This window comes from Rhinopithecus roxellana, chromosome 4 (assembly GCF_007565055.1).
Source record: "Rhinopithecus roxellana isolate Shanxi Qingling chromosome 4, ASM756505v1, whole genome shotgun sequence".
Lineage (NCBI taxonomy): Eukaryota > Metazoa > Chordata > Mammalia > Primates > Cercopithecidae > Rhinopithecus > Rhinopithecus roxellana.
Window position 1 is genome coordinate 110205960 of NC_044552.1, and position 16266 is coordinate 110222225.

The following is a 16266-nucleotide window of genomic DNA, read 5'->3' on the forward strand; positions in this document are numbered from 1 at the left end:
ATGAAGGAAGGAAGGAAGGAAGGAAGGAAGGAAGGAAGGAAGGAAGGAGGAGGGAGGGAGGGAGGGAGGGAGGGAGGGAGGGAGGGAGGGAGGGAGGGAGGGAGGAAGGAGGGAAAGAAGGAAGGAAGATTAACTTGCTTAGTGAAGGAAAGCAGGAACATTCCCTTAGTGATAAGGTTAGAGGGGTTACATTTTAAGCAAGTATTTATTTTGTCCCACATTGATGATGCTAAACTGTATTCCACATCATGGGCCAGAATGCTGAATATACTTAGAGGAACTCTGGACAAATTTCTTAGCCACTAAAAGTATAGTAAAACTAAAATTATACCAAAGACTTAATAATGCTTTGGTAAATAATGATATATTAATAAACAGTTAAAATCAATTCACCTCGTCAAATACCTATTGCTACTCTCATGGTATGTGAGAAAAATTGTCATGTCATTTTGTTTCATACATTTAAATTTTATTGTTTTATAATTTGAAATAAACTCATTGTCCTTTTTTATTGCCCAAAGTATTTTTTTAAAATTATGTAGATGCATTAATGGACAATCCTCACCATTTCTCCTCTACTTCTATCTGTCAGACATTTGTATTTCCTGAGTAGTTCTAAAGTTAAAATTATATGAATGCATATGAGATCTGCATAATTTGGGGAATGTACTCAGTTTAGTTTTTGTTTCACTGTTTTATATTCTTGAGAATTATTTTCAAAAAGCATCATTAAAATTATTATCTGTGAAATCTAAATCAGTTAGCATAGACATTTGTTGATGGCGATTAGAATCCAAACACTAAACAATCCAAAAATCATATCCCATTTATTGTAATTCTATTGTACCAATATCATTTGATAATCAAGACTGAGATATTCTAAATTAAAATAATTAGCATTAATCATTCACCCTCAAATAGCCCTTTAAGGGATGCGTTCTATAAGGGACACACAATGTTTTTCTGCTTTCTCATTTTACCAACAATGTATCTTCCATCAAAAATGAAAAATATAAAAAAACTCACTGCTTTAAAAACAGACCATTTCCTTCCACTTACATGATAGAACCAAGCAATTGTAAATGTAAGAGAATATGTAGTTTTCAGAGAAAAATATATATAAAGAAATATCAGGAGATTAAATTTCTATTTCCTGCTTCAGTTGTTTGCTAGGGTTGTTAATGGCAATGAGTTTCAAATGTGGTACTATGGAAGTGATTGCATTACATTTTAAAATAAGCATATATGTACTTTCCTTAAATGTTATATTTGAAGTGTGAATTCATATATTTTTATGGAGGTTAAGAGCTAAACCTTTTTTAAGGGCTGTGAACACACATAATAGCATGGTTATTCAAATATTTTCCTTGATCCAAAATTTATGATTCTAAAAATGTGTTTTGTGCCAACCTGTTTTGTCTTGATGAAATAAATTCCATATGTAAAGATCATTCTACATAGTTCATTACCTCTTCTAACTAATTTATAACCGTAAGCTCTGTCATTCTTTGCTGCTTCTGGTTCTGTTTAATTTGACATTACCTGAATTAGAAAAACGCTAGGCAAAGGCTCTGGATCTATTTTAAACTTAACTTTATCCTAACACAGGGCCAAGGGTGTGAAATTCCAGGTGTAATATTCTGCATTTTACTTTTCACCCCTAAAGCCATTAATCTGTAAACTCGTCTACATCTCAATCTCCTCTATTAGACTAAAAAAAAAAAAAAAAAAAAAAAAAAAAAAAAAAAAAAAAAATGGAGTTACTTGTCCCTCCATCTTCCCTTTTATTTTCTCACTCTGCATTGTTACTGTTGTTAGTATCACCCGCATTCACAACTTTAATTCTACTCTATATGTAGGTAACTCTCAAATTCATAAATTTATCCTTGGGTGTTGGAGTTTCAGGCACATATGCTGCACTTCCTAATTGTTCTCTACTTTTAAGTGTCTCCAAATTTACTCAAATTCATGCCCAAAATCAAAACCAAAACCAAACCTATGATCTTTCCTTCATTCAAACCAAGAAATTCTTATGTATTATTTCACTACATCCTATAGAAGTGTTTAGCTTTTTATGTAGAATCCTAAATTGTAATAATACTTAAATGTTTGATATTTGATATGTGTCATTTCCATGAAAGTATAAACTTCATAGGGCAAGAAGCATATCAACGTCTGGTCAATATAATATCCCCTTTGTTTCAAATATGATATGCACTTGAAAATATTTGTTGAATGTTGAATTAAGTGATTCTTAAATACATAGTTGACAAAGGGAAGATTGGAAAACAGTCCAAAGTTTTTGTGACACATGTCTCACAAAAAAAGAATTCTAATTATTTTTAGGTAATAAGTAAAACAATGTTACCTAAAAAAAATTAACCTTTTATCAAATAAATAATTCCACAGTATAAATATTCCTTTAATATATCTATATCTATATCTACAAATGATAAACGATGACAAATGAAAGATAATGGAAAGACAGATACAAACATACATACACAAATTATTTCTGCAAGAAGAGTCTGGAGATGTGGCAAATTTAGGAAAACATAAGAACTTCTGTGGCTTAGAAAACACATTGAGAATTTTAACACTGCTTTTGTCTTTTTTGTCTTTTTAAGTCTTATTTGTCAAAAAAAAAAAAAAAAAAAAAAAAGACATGATAATTTCAAATGCATGGCTTAGGATGAATGATGTAATGTGTGATTGATCCCTGATAGTTCAGGTTTCAGCTCCAATCTGGACATATATTTATCAAAGCAGAGAGCAAATAATCTTTGGTAAGGACATGTTGGTGCCTTTTAAAGAGATGAAAAGACAATCTAAATCAATAGGCCACTAGAGCTCTAAAGAGTTTAATTCCCTCATGTGATTAAACTCTTTATCCCTAAGGACTTCCTTGGTTTTAACATGGAATAAGACTCAACATTTGTTTTACAAACACACACACACACCTGTTTTTACATATATAACAAATTTTACATTATACGTTTAAATACATAAACAAAAGCACAGTTTTAAAACCTCTATTTATTAAGCAGCAGGCTGCATATTTTAAATAAATGAATATTTAACTTCTCTAAGAAGAAATCCATTAGATATTTAAGAATTTAGTTCAATAAAATGGGGAACATATTTAGAAATGCAAAGGAAGTTTTGTTGCATTATTGTAACAAAATGCCAATTTTGTTTGAAAAACATAGCACTTTAGTTTAGTACTGACATTTGACATATTCTGTTCATTTTCTTCTAATACATAGTGGGAAAAAAGAACCACACAAGATAATTAAAAAATGACATAATAATGCTAATATACATATATGGCTAATTTTCTTCTGTTTATCACTTACCAATGTATTTAATGAAACTGAATTCACAGAAAATCTTAGAGAACTTAATAATTCATTTTTTAAAAGTTGCTGCTCCTTTAAAACAGTACTGAAAAACATTGCCTTACGGTGAAATTATGTATTATTATCATCGTAAATTCTTTGGAATATTCCCAATTTGATTCTATACCTAGGGTCACCATTTCCATTCCTCTGAACTGGAAATTATTGTACTACAGATTTATTTAAAATATATTAGTCTCTTAGACCTATACATGTATACTACATTATGGCTATGGTTTCATATTATGTCAGCCTCTCTAATAGGTTTCCGGTGTTTTTGTTTTTGTGTTTAAATAGTACTAGAGTAGAGTTGACTCAGGTCAGTTCTCATTGTATCATGGTATTTGCATATCATATAGTTTTTCTAGGCTTAGAAGAAAATATTTATTATCATGCAGAAATTCCCTATTTTATTAATTTATTCTCACTGAATAGGTATTTCAAAGTAAATTATATGCTAAGATAATGTCTGAATTGCTAATCCACTGTTTTTGATGTGACTCACCTTTATGAATTCTAACATTTTACAAATAAACTGTCACCTTGGCAAAAGCATTGAGATATTAGTACCTTAAAAGATTTCCAATTTTATTGCAGATATTTAAACAACTTAAAATAGTAAATTTTTAAATGTATAATACAGCACTTTAGAATCACGTGTTCCTATAACATCAAAATACTGATCATAATTCTCATTCACTGATTCAATCCTATCTTCAAAGCTAATGCTTTTAATCAAGCTTGATGATAAATGTAAACCCTGAAAATGATAAAATTAAATCTTAATAATGATTATATGTTTAATTCAAAAATAGCTACTGAGTTCTTATTATGTGGGAACCAATGAGCTAAATGCACAGATAAGTATTCTACCTTCAAAAAGTTTATAATTTAATAAATCAGGAATGACATGGGATGGTATGAATAAGATTCATTTTGAGTCATGAAGTCGGCTCGGCTTCTGGGTTGGGTGGGGGGACTTGGAGAACTTTTCTGTCTAGCTAAAGGATTGTAAACACACCAATCAGCACTCTGTGTCTAGCTAAAAGTTTATAAATGCACCAATCAGCAATCTGTAAAAATGCACCAATCAGTGCTCTGTGTCTACCTACAGGTTTATAAATGCACCAATTAGTACTCCGTAAAAACGGACCAATCAGCACTCTGCAAAATGGACCAATCAGTGCTCTGTAAAATGGACCATTCAGCAGGATGTGGGTGGGGTCAAATACTGGAATAAAAGCTGGCCAACTGAGCCAGCAGCAGCACCCCACTTGGGTCCTCTTCCACCTTGTGGAAGCTATGGTCTTTCATTTTTCACAACAGATCTTGCTACTGCCACTCTTTGGTTCCATGCTACCTTTATGAGCTGTAACACTCACCGTGAGGGCCTGCAGCTTCATTCCTGAAGTCAGCAAGACCACAAACCCACCGGGAGGATCAAACAACTCCCTACACACCACATTTTAGAGCTGTAACACTCACTGAGAAGGTCTGCAGCTTCACTCCCGAAGTCAGCAAGACTACGAACCCACCATTAGGAAGAAACTCCAGACATATCTGAAGGAACAAACTTTGGAAACACCATCTTTAAGAACTGTAACACTCACCATGAGGGTTTGTGGCTTCATTCTTGAAGTAAGACCAAGAACCCACTGGAAAGAATAAATTCCGCACACAACATCAAGTAGAAAATACCAACTGTTCTCAGTTAAACATAGAAAATATGATAGATCAAAGTCAGGAAGCAGATATTTTTATAATATAATTTAATATTTTATTTATCTTTTTCTTTACGTAATCATCCTCAGTTTATACACTTGAATTTTGTCTAGATTTGGATAATGTGTAAGGCAAAGAACTACATATCCCTGAATCACTTTTTGTGAATGAATTCTGGATAGAATTGGACAAAAGAGAAAGTTCTGTGAAATGTGCAAGTTTTAGGAAAGGTAGAGGACATTATTCTTGAAAAGTTGTCATGGTCAGACCTTGTGATAGACAGAAGTGAGTCTCAGCTTGTCCCTTTCTCCTGTGTTCTACATCCAGCATGTCTCAACAACTACCAGTTTGGCTGACAAACAGCAGTCTCTGAGTTCCTCAGTTAAGGTCCATAAAAACAGTAGTTTTGTAGGTGAAATGACCGTTTGTCATAGATCCCTTCATGAGGTTTTATTTTGTAGTCTGTTTCACCAGCCAGATTGGCATATTGGATTTTCTGTAAATGATGACTTGTTCACCCATTCCACAGTTGCAGGTGGAAAGTGATTTTTCTCTGATCCTCTAACGTATCTCTTCCAGCCTTTAAACTCCTCAGCATCTCCTGAATTTCTGTTATCACATTTCTATATGTCTTTCATTTCCAAAATACTTGCGGTGCCTAGGCATTCATGACAGTAAAGATATAACAATATCTATTGTTCATAGAGAACACACTATGTTGTATCTCAAAGGTAAACATTACATTAAACTTACCCTGTTAAATAGGCATTATCACCTTTATTATGTGGATTTTTAAAAATAAGACTAACATAGCCAGAAAAATCAGGCAAGAGAAAGAAATAAAGGGCATCCAATTTAGAAAGGAGGAAATCAAGTCACTGCTGTTTGCAGATGACCTAATATTATATACAGAAAATCCCAAAGACTCCACCAAAAATTTATTAGAACTAAGAAACCCATTCAGTAAAGTTGACGGATACAAAATTGAGATACAAAAATCAGTATTTCTAAATGCCAATAGCAAATTATCTGAAAAAATCAAGAAAGCAGTGCCTTTTACAAGAACTACAAAAATTTAATATCTAGGAATAAATATAACAAAGAGCTGAAAGACTTTTGCAGTGAAAACTGTAAAACATTAATGAAAAAATTTAGACACAAATGAAAAGATATGTTTATAGATTTTTAAGAATGAATTTGTTAAACTATTCATACTACCCAAAGTAATTTACAGATTCAATACAATTTTGATCAAAATACCCATGACATTCTTCACAGAAATATTTTTAAAAACCCTAAATTTTATATGGAATCACAAAAGACCCTATATATGCAAAGCAATCTTGAGCAAAACCAATAAAACGTGAGGGATTATACTACCTGATGACAAAACATAATACAATCATATTAAGAAAAAAGGCGTGAAACTGTCATTAAAACAGACACATATACCAATGAAACAGAATAGAAATCCCAGAAATAAACCCACAGATCTACAGCCAACTTATTTTTGATGAAGGTACCAGTACATATAATGGATAAAAGATATCCTCTTCAATATATAGTGCTGGAAAACAACATCCACATGCAGAAGAATGAAACTACATTCTCATGTCCCCCTATATACCAAAATTAACTCAAAATTGATTAAGGATGTAAAGACCCCAAACAACAAAACTACTGGAAGAAAGCATATGGCAAAAGCTCCATGATATCAGTCTAGGTGAGGATTTTTTGGATAAAACCTCAAAAGCATGGGCAATAAAAGAAAATGTAGACAAAAATAGTATAAAATGCAAACCAAACTACAATGAGATATAACTTTCATCCAGTGTGAATGGCTACAATCAAAAAATTAAAAGATAAATGCTGGTGGGAATGTGGAGACAACTCAGTCCTTATATACTGCTGGTGGGAATGTAAATTAGTATAGCCATTATGGAAAACTGTGTGGAAGTTCTTCAAAACATTAAAGATAGAACTATCATATGATCCAGCAATCCTACTACTGAGTATATATCCAAAGGAAATAAAATCAGTGTGTTGAAGAGATGTCTGTGCTCCTGTTAATTGCAGCACTATTCACAATAGCCAAAGTATGGTTAAATTAAATGTTCATCAGTGGATGAATGGATAAAGAAAATGTGATATATATACACAATGGAAGACTCTTCTGCCATAAAGGAGAATAAAAATTCTGTGATTTTCAGCAACATAGAGGGACCTGGGGAACATTATGCTGACTGAAGTAAGTCACTGAAAGATAAATTCTACATGATCTCACTTATATGTCGAATCTAAAATGTTGTTCTCATAGAAGTAGAGTAGAATGGTGGCTCAAGAGGATGGGGAGAGGAGAAGGACATGGTCTACGTCTACAAAGCTACAGTTAGATGGAGGAGTAATTTCTGGTGTTCTATTGCATGGTAGGATGACTAGAGTTAATAAAAACATATTATATATTTCAAAATAGCCCGAAGAGAGGTTTTTGAGTGTCCTCACAACAAAGAAATGATAAATATTTAAGGCGATGGATATACTACTTACCTTGATTTGATCATTACACAATTTACGTATGTGTCAAAACAGCACATTGTGACTCATAAATATACACAATAATGATGTAACAATTATAAATAATATTTTTTAACTGGTTCTAAGTAAGGTTACACATTTTTCCAAACACAAGGTAATCATAGGTCATAGTATTGGGAGTAGAAATCTGCTCATCTACAATAACGATTTTCTGTACAAATATTGGGTATGGCAAAAAGTAACATAAGAGCCTGATACTTTATAACTGTGTGAGGTGGGTGAGTGCCTGACAAAAACTCCATCTAATGCAGAATAAAAGTTGGCAGTCATTCTATTAAAAAAAAAATTCAAACTCTCTCAAAATGCATTAAGCAGACTATCTCAACTAAACAGCAATTTCTACTCTATATTTAACTTGTCCAATATGCTCAAAAAATAGAATACAATATGTATTTCCTGAGATGCTTGCTCTTTCTAACATTTTGGTGGACAGCAGGCTCTTAGAGCTGTGCTGTAATCCTCACTAGAGCAGCATTTCCCACCAACAGATATTTAGAAAATGTTTTTACTCCAAGGACACTTGGGTCTTAAGTTACTGACCTTTGTCCCAATGCAGAATCAAAAGTGTTTCCATACCGTTGTCTCCTTGACTCATCTCAATTATAACAAAACAAAATAAATCTTTAAGACAGAAATGCACTTAGGATAGCTGATTTACTATTGTTCTGAGCTAACAAAAGTATTTTTCTTTCTTTCTAGCACATTTCCGATGTGATAATAACAGAATAAATCTTCTGAAAACAAACAAATCTCTTTGGGAGCCAGAGAAAAGCTCTTAAAAGAGTCATTTTGAGGTACCCAATTTCCTCTCTTCCACATTTGGATGTTCAGATATGTTTTGTAGAGAAAGACACTTAAAAGACTAGCTGTCAGACACCTTGTCTCCTTTTTGGGACACTTTTGTGAAAAACAAACCACTTAAATGTGCTGCCTAGTAGCTCATTTTATATTATCTATCTTCCCCATTCCTTCTAAGATTTCAAATGTGTTCTAGTAGTCTCATATTTAGGAGAACATTTATAGATAATGAAAGGAAATGATTTTGGAAAAAAAAACATAACATAATATAGTGTTTACCTCTTAAAACTCTCAGAGAAAGAGACAAATATGTTTATCTCCATACTGCCTTCTCATTTGTATTGAATTTGTAGTTTACCCATTCTCACCTCCACACCATAACATTATCACTGCTCTGTGGACAACAAGCTTTTTGTGGTGAAAACCAAACTCCTCTTCTCCTGTCTGACCCTCTCCCTACCCCATGGCCACTCATACAACACAGACTGTATTCAAATGCTTCCTTGTCCCAGACAGGGTTCTGGAAAAGGTTGGTTGTCCTGAACAATCGATGGGCGTGAAAGCTTTAGTTTCCTCTATTTTAAGGACCAGGAAATATGTGGCTTCAGATTAGTAAATGTTTTGGGCAGTAAACTCACCGTACTCCAGCCAAACACTAACAGTAAAATGGCACCCGACCCCTGCATCTGCCCCTCCCCTGATGCTCTCAGTGGTTTCAGCAAGGCCTAGCAAGGAATTCGTCTTCAAATCTGCTCCTGGACTGTGAAAACAGGAGGCAGGGTTCCAATCACACCAACGTCTGGTGCTGCCTGGACTTGGCAGTGAGCCAATTTTCCATCCTACAGACAGCAGGGGCAGCTGGTGGCGCTCTAATTCTTCCCACAAGATGATGTCAACCGAGTCCAGGAGCCTGCTGAAGCCCCATCGCCACTCAACAGCCATGAGACAATGAGGCAGGCAAAGCAGGGTTAGTTACCACTCTGCTTCACTCCCAACACCCGTTCCTATCATTAGAATCAGAAGGGAACAGAGTCTCCACACTCACATGGCATCCAGGAGGGAACAAGGTTGTAGAAGGCAGAACTGATTGGCACGCTCACTTTCCTTCCCCATCCCTAGTGTCTGCCAGGCCTAATTGGGAGCTGAGCCCGATTGAAGTGGTATAGCATTTTCAATTACTGAAAGAAAAGACAAGCCAACCATAAACTCTGTATCAGGTGAAATCTATCAAGAATTATAGGGAAACATAGACAAGCTTCAAGGAAAACAGTTTGTTGCTAGCAATTGTTAAAAGGGAAACTGGGGCATGATAAGGTTTTAAAGTTTATTTGAGCAAACAATAACTCGTGAACCAGAAATCTACAAACCAAAAGTTTGGGAGCTCCACTGAGGAAATGCAAAGGGAAGGCTTTTATAGGATGAACATAGAAGTCAAGAAAAGAAAGCATTTGATTAGCTGTGGTTATACAGTTGTCTTATTTGGCCTGTGCTGTTGGAAAGTCCCTTGTTATCTAATTACGTTTGTTGGCTGCTTCCGATTGTTTAAGCTTCAGTTCTGATATTCTTTAATATAGGTATTTACAAGAAATAACTTGCAAATCAAGCAAGGTTAAAGTCACTTGTGTGACCTAATTGGCTTTGCCTTCTCAGGGATTCTTCAGATCTGGTCTTCATTGGAACTTTTTTTAAAGCTTTTACTTTAAGTTCAGGGGTACATGTGCAAGTTTGTTACATAGGTAAACTTGTCTCATGGGGGTTTGTTGTACGGATTATTTCATTATTCATAGTAAGCCTAATACCCATTAGTTATTTTTCCTGATCCTCTCCCTTCTCCCTCTCCCTTCTCCTACCCTCCATCCTTTGATAGACCCCAGTATGTGTTGTTCCCCTCTATGGGTTCCTGTGTTCTCATTATTTAGCTCTCACATATAAGTGAAAACATGTCGTATTTAGTTTTCTGTTCCTGTGTGAACTTACTTTAACATAGCTTGTCTTAAAAAATAGGTGAAAGATTTCTCTTAACAGAGAGGAAATGATAGAAGAAGGCTTGGAACGTCAGAAAAGAAAAGAAGAGGGGCGGATCAAGATGGCCGAATAGGAACAGCTCCAGTCTCCAACTCCCAGCACGAGTGACACAGAAGACAGGTGATTTCTGCATTTTCAACTGAGGTACAGGGTTCATCTCACAAGGGAGTGCCGGGCAATGAGTGCTGGTCAGATGCTGCAGCCCGACCAGTGAGAGCTGAAGCAGGGTGAGGCATCGCCTCACCTGGGAAGTGCAAGGGGGAAGGGAATCCCTTTTCCTAGCCAGGGGAACTGAGACACACAACACCTAGAAAATCGGGTAACTCCCACCCCAATACTGCGCTGTACCAAGTGTCTTAGCAAACGAGCACACCAGGAGATTATATCACACACCTGGCTGGGAGGGTCCCACGCCTGCCCACGGAGCCTCCCTCATTGCTAGCACAACAGTCTGTGATCTAACTGCAAGGCATCAGCGAGGCTGAGGGAGGGGTGCCCGCCGTTGCTGAGGCTTTAGTAGGTAAACAAAGCCACTGGGAAGCTCGAACTGGGTGGAGCTCACAACATCTCAAGGACCCCTGCCTGTCTCTGTAGACTCCACCTCTGGGGACAGGGCACAGCTAATCAACAACAACAACAACAACAAAAACAAAGCAGAAAATGGTGCAGAGGCAAATGACTGACTCTGACAGCTTTGAAGAGAGCAGTGAATCTCCCAACACGGAGGTTGAGATCTGAGAATGGACAGACTGCCTGCTCAAGTGGGTCCCTGACCCCTGAGTAGCCTAAGTGGAAGACATCCCCCACTAGGGGCAGACCAACATCTCACACCTCACACGGTGGAGTACACCCCTGAGAGGAAGCTTCCAAAGCAAGAATCAGACAGGTACACTTGCTGTTCAGCAATATTCTATCTTCTGCAGCCTCTGCTGCTGATACCCAGGCAAACAGGGTCTGGAGTGGACCTCAAGCAATCTCCAACAGACCTACACTGAGGGTCCTGACCTTTAGAAGGAAAACTAACAAACAGGAAGGACACCCACACCAAAACCCTGTCAGTACGTCACGATCATCAAAGACTAGAGTCAGATAAAACCACAAAGATGGGGAAAAAGCAGGGCAGAAAAGCTGGAAATTCAAAAAATAAGAGCACATCTCCCCCTGCAAAGGAACGCAGGTCATAGCCAGCAACAGATCAAAGCTGGATGGAGAATGACTTTGACGAGATGAGAGAAGAAGGCTTCAGTCCATCAAACTTCTCAGAGCTAAAGGAGGAATTACATACCCAGCACAAAGAAATTAAAAATCTTGAAAAAAGTGTGGAAGAATTGATAATCAGAATAATTAATGCAGTGAAGGCGATAAACTAGTTCTAACAGAGATGAAAACCATGACATGAGAAATACGTGACAAATGCACAAGCTTCAGTAACCGACTCGATCAACTGGAAGAAAGAGTATCAGCGATTGAGGATCAAATGAATGAAATGAAGCGAGAAGAGAAACCAAAAGAAAAAAGAAGAAAAAGAAATGAACAAAGCCTGCAAGAAGTATGGGACTATGTAAAAAGACCAAATCTATGTCTGATGGGAGTGCCTGAAAGTGAGGGGGAAAATGGAACCAAGTTGGAAAACACTCTTCAGGATATCATCCAGGAGAACTTCCCCAACCTAGGAGGACAGGCCAACATTCAAATTCAGGAAATACAGAGAACACCACAAAGATACTCCTCGAGAAGAGCAACTCCAAGACACATAGTTGTCAGATTCACCAAAGTTGAAATGAAGGAAAAAATCTTAAGGGCAGCCAGAGAGAAAGGTCGGGTTACCCACAAAGGGAAGCCCATCAGACTAACAGCAGATCTCTCGGCAGAAACTCTCCTAGCCAGAAGAGAGTGAGGGCCAATATTCAACTTTCTTAAAGAAAAGAATTTTAAACCCAGAATTTCATATCCAGCCAAACTAAGTTTCATAAGTGAAGGAGAAATAAAATCCTTTATAGATAAGCAAATGCTTAGAGATTTTGTCACCACCAGGCCTGCCTTACAAGAGACCCTGAAGGAAGCCCTAAACATGGAAAGGAACAACCGGTACCAGCCATTGTAAAAACATGCCAAAATGTAAAGACCATCAAGGCTAGGAAGAAACTGCATCAACTAATGAGCAAAATAACCAGTTAATATCATAATGATAGGATCAAGTTCACACATAACAATATTAACCTTAAATATAAATGGACTAAATGCTCCAATTAAAAGACACAGACTGGCAAACTGGATAAAGAGTCAGGGCCCATCAGTTTGCTGTATTCAGGAGACCCATCTCACATGCAGAGACATACATAGGCGCAAAATAAAGGGTTGGAGGAAGATCTACCAATCAAATGGAGAAAAAAAAAAGCAGGGGTTGCAATCCTTGTCTCTGATACAACAGACGTTAAAGTATCAAAGACCAAAAGAGACAAAGAAGGACATTATATAATGGTAAAAGGGATCAATTCAACAGGAAGAGCTAACTATCCTAAATATATATGCAACCAATACAGGAGCACCCAGATTCATAAAGCAAGTCCTTAGAGACTTACAAAGAGACTTAGACTCCCATACAATAATAATGGCAGACTTCAACACCTCACTGTCAACATTAGACAGATCAACGAGACAGAAAGTTAACAAGGATATCCAGGAATTGAACTCATCTCTGCAGCAAACAGACCTAATAGACATCTACAGAACTCTCCACCCCAAATCAACAGAGTATACATTCTTCTCAGCACCACATCACACTTATTCCAAAATTGGCCACATACGTGGAAGTAAAGCACTCCTCAGAAAATGTACAAGAACAGAAATTATAACAAACTTTCTCTCAGAACACAGTGTAATCAAACTAGAACTCAGGACTAAGAAACTCAATCAAAACTGCTCAACTACATGGAAACTGAATAACCTGCTCCTGAATGACTACTGGGTACATAACGAAATGAAGGCAGAAATAAAGATGTTCTTTGAAACCAATGAGAACAAAGATACACCATATCAGAATCTCTGGGACACATTTAAAGCAGTGTGTGGAGGGAAATTTATAGCACTAAATGTCCACAAGAGAAAGCAGGAAAGATCTAAAATTGACACTCTAACATCACAATTAAAAGAACTAGAGAAGCAAGAGCAAACACATTCAAAAGCTAGCAGAAGGCAAGATATAACTAAGATCAGAGCAGAACTGAAGGAGATAGAAACACAAAAAACCCTCCAAAAAATCAATGAATCCAGAAGTTGGTTTTTTGAAAAGATCAACAAAATTGACAGACCGCTAGCAAGACTAATAAAGAAGAAAAGAGAGAAGAATCAAATAGACGCAATAAAAAATGATAAAGGGGATATCACCAACGACCCCACAGAAATACAAACTACCATCAGAGAATACTATGAACACCTCTACGCAAATCAACTAGAAAATCTAGAAGAAATGGATAATTTCCTGGACACTTACACTCTCCCAAGACTAAACCAGGAATAAGTTGAATCCCTGAATAGACCATTAGCAGGCTCTGAAATTGAGGCAATAATTAATAGCATACCAACCAAAAAAAGTCCACGACTACATGGATTCACAGCTGAATTCTACCAGAGGTATAAGGAGGAGCTGGTACCATTCTTTCTAAAACTATTCCAATCAATAGAAAAAGAGGGAATCCTCCCTAACTCATTTTATGAGGCCAAAATCATCTTGATACCAAAGCAGCCTGGCAGAGACACAACAAAAAAAAGAGGATTTTAGACCAATATCCCTGATGAACATTGATGCAAAAATCCTCAGTAAAATTCTGGCAAACCAGATCCAGCAGCACATCAAAAAGCTTATCCACCATGATCAAGTGGGCTTCAACCCTGGGATGCAAGGCTGGTTCAACATATGCAAATCAATAAACATAATCCAGCATATAAACAGAACCAAAGACAAGAAACACATGATTATCTCAATACATGCAGAAAAGGCCTTTGACAAAATTCAACAGCCCTTCATGCTAAAAACGCTCAATAAATTTGGTATTGATGGAACATATCTCAAAATAATAAGAGCTATTTATGACAAACCCACAGCTAATATCATACTGAATGGGCAAAAACTGGAAAAATTCCCTTTGAAAACTGGCACAAGACAGGGATGCCCTCTCTCACCACTCTTATTCAACATAGTGTTGGAAGTTCTGGCTAGGGCAATTAGGCAAGAGAAAGAAATAAAGGGTATTCACTTAGGAAAAGAAGAAGTCAAATTGTCCCTGTTTGCAGATGACATGATTGTATATCTAGAAAACCCCATTGTCTCAGCCCAAAATCTCCTTAAGCTGATGAGAAACTTCAGCAAAGTCTCAGAATACAAAATTAATGTGCAAAAATCACAAGCATTCTTATACACCAGTAACAGACAAAGAGAGAGCCAAATCAGGAATGAACTTCCATTCACAATTGCTTCAAAGAGAATAAAATACCTAGGAATCCAACTTACAAGGGATGTCAAGGACCTCTTCAAGGAGAACTATAAACCACTGCTCAGTGAAATCAAAGAGGACACAAACAAATGGAAGAACATACCGTGCTCATGGATAGGAAGAATCAATATCGTGAAAATGGCCATACTCCCCAAGGTAATTTATAGATTCAATGCCATCCTCATCAAGCTACCATTGAGTTTCTTCACAGATTTGGAAAAACCTGCTTTAAAGTTCATATGGAACCAAAAAAGAGCCCGCATTGCCAAGACAATCCTAAGCCAAAAGAACAAAGCTGGAGACATCACACTACCTGACTTCAAACTATACTACAAGGCTACAGTAACCAAAACAGCATGGTACTGGTACCAAAACAGAGCTATAGACTAATGGAACAGAACAGAGACCTCAGAAATAATACCACACATCTACAGTCATCTGATCTTTGACAAACCTGAGAGAAACAAGAAATGGGGAAAGGATTACCCTATTTAATACATGGTGCTGGGACAATTGGCTAGCTGTAAGTAGAAAGCTGAAACTGGATCCTTTCCTTACTCCTTATACGAAAATTAATTCAAGATGGATTAGAGACTTAAATGTTAGACCTAATACCATAAAAACCCTAGAAGAAAACCTAGGCAATACCATTCAGGACATAGTCATGGACAAGGACTTCATGTGTAAAACACCAAAAGCAACGGCAACAGAAGCCAAAATTGACAAATGGGATCTAATTAAACTAGAGAGCTTCTGCACAGAAAAAGAAACCACCATCAGAGTGAACAGGCAACCTACAGAATGGGAGAAAATTTTTGCAATCTACTCATCTGACAAAGGGCTAATATCCAGAACCTACAAGGAACTCAAACAAATATACAAGAAAAAAAAAAAAAAAACCCATCAAAAAGTGGGCAAAGGATATGAACAGACATTTCTCAAAAAAAGACATTCATACAGCCAAGAGACACATGAAAAAATGCTCATCATCACTGGCCATCAGAGAAATGCAAATCAAAACCACAATGAGATACCATCTCACACCAGTTAGAATGGCAATCATTAAAACGTCAGGAAACAAGAGATGCTGGAGAGGATATGGAGAACTAGGGACACTTTTACACTGTTGGTGGGATTGTAAAGTAGTTCAACCATTATGGAAAACAGTATGGCGATTCCTCAAGGATCTAGAACTAGAAGTACCATATGACCCAGCCATCCCATTACTGGGTATA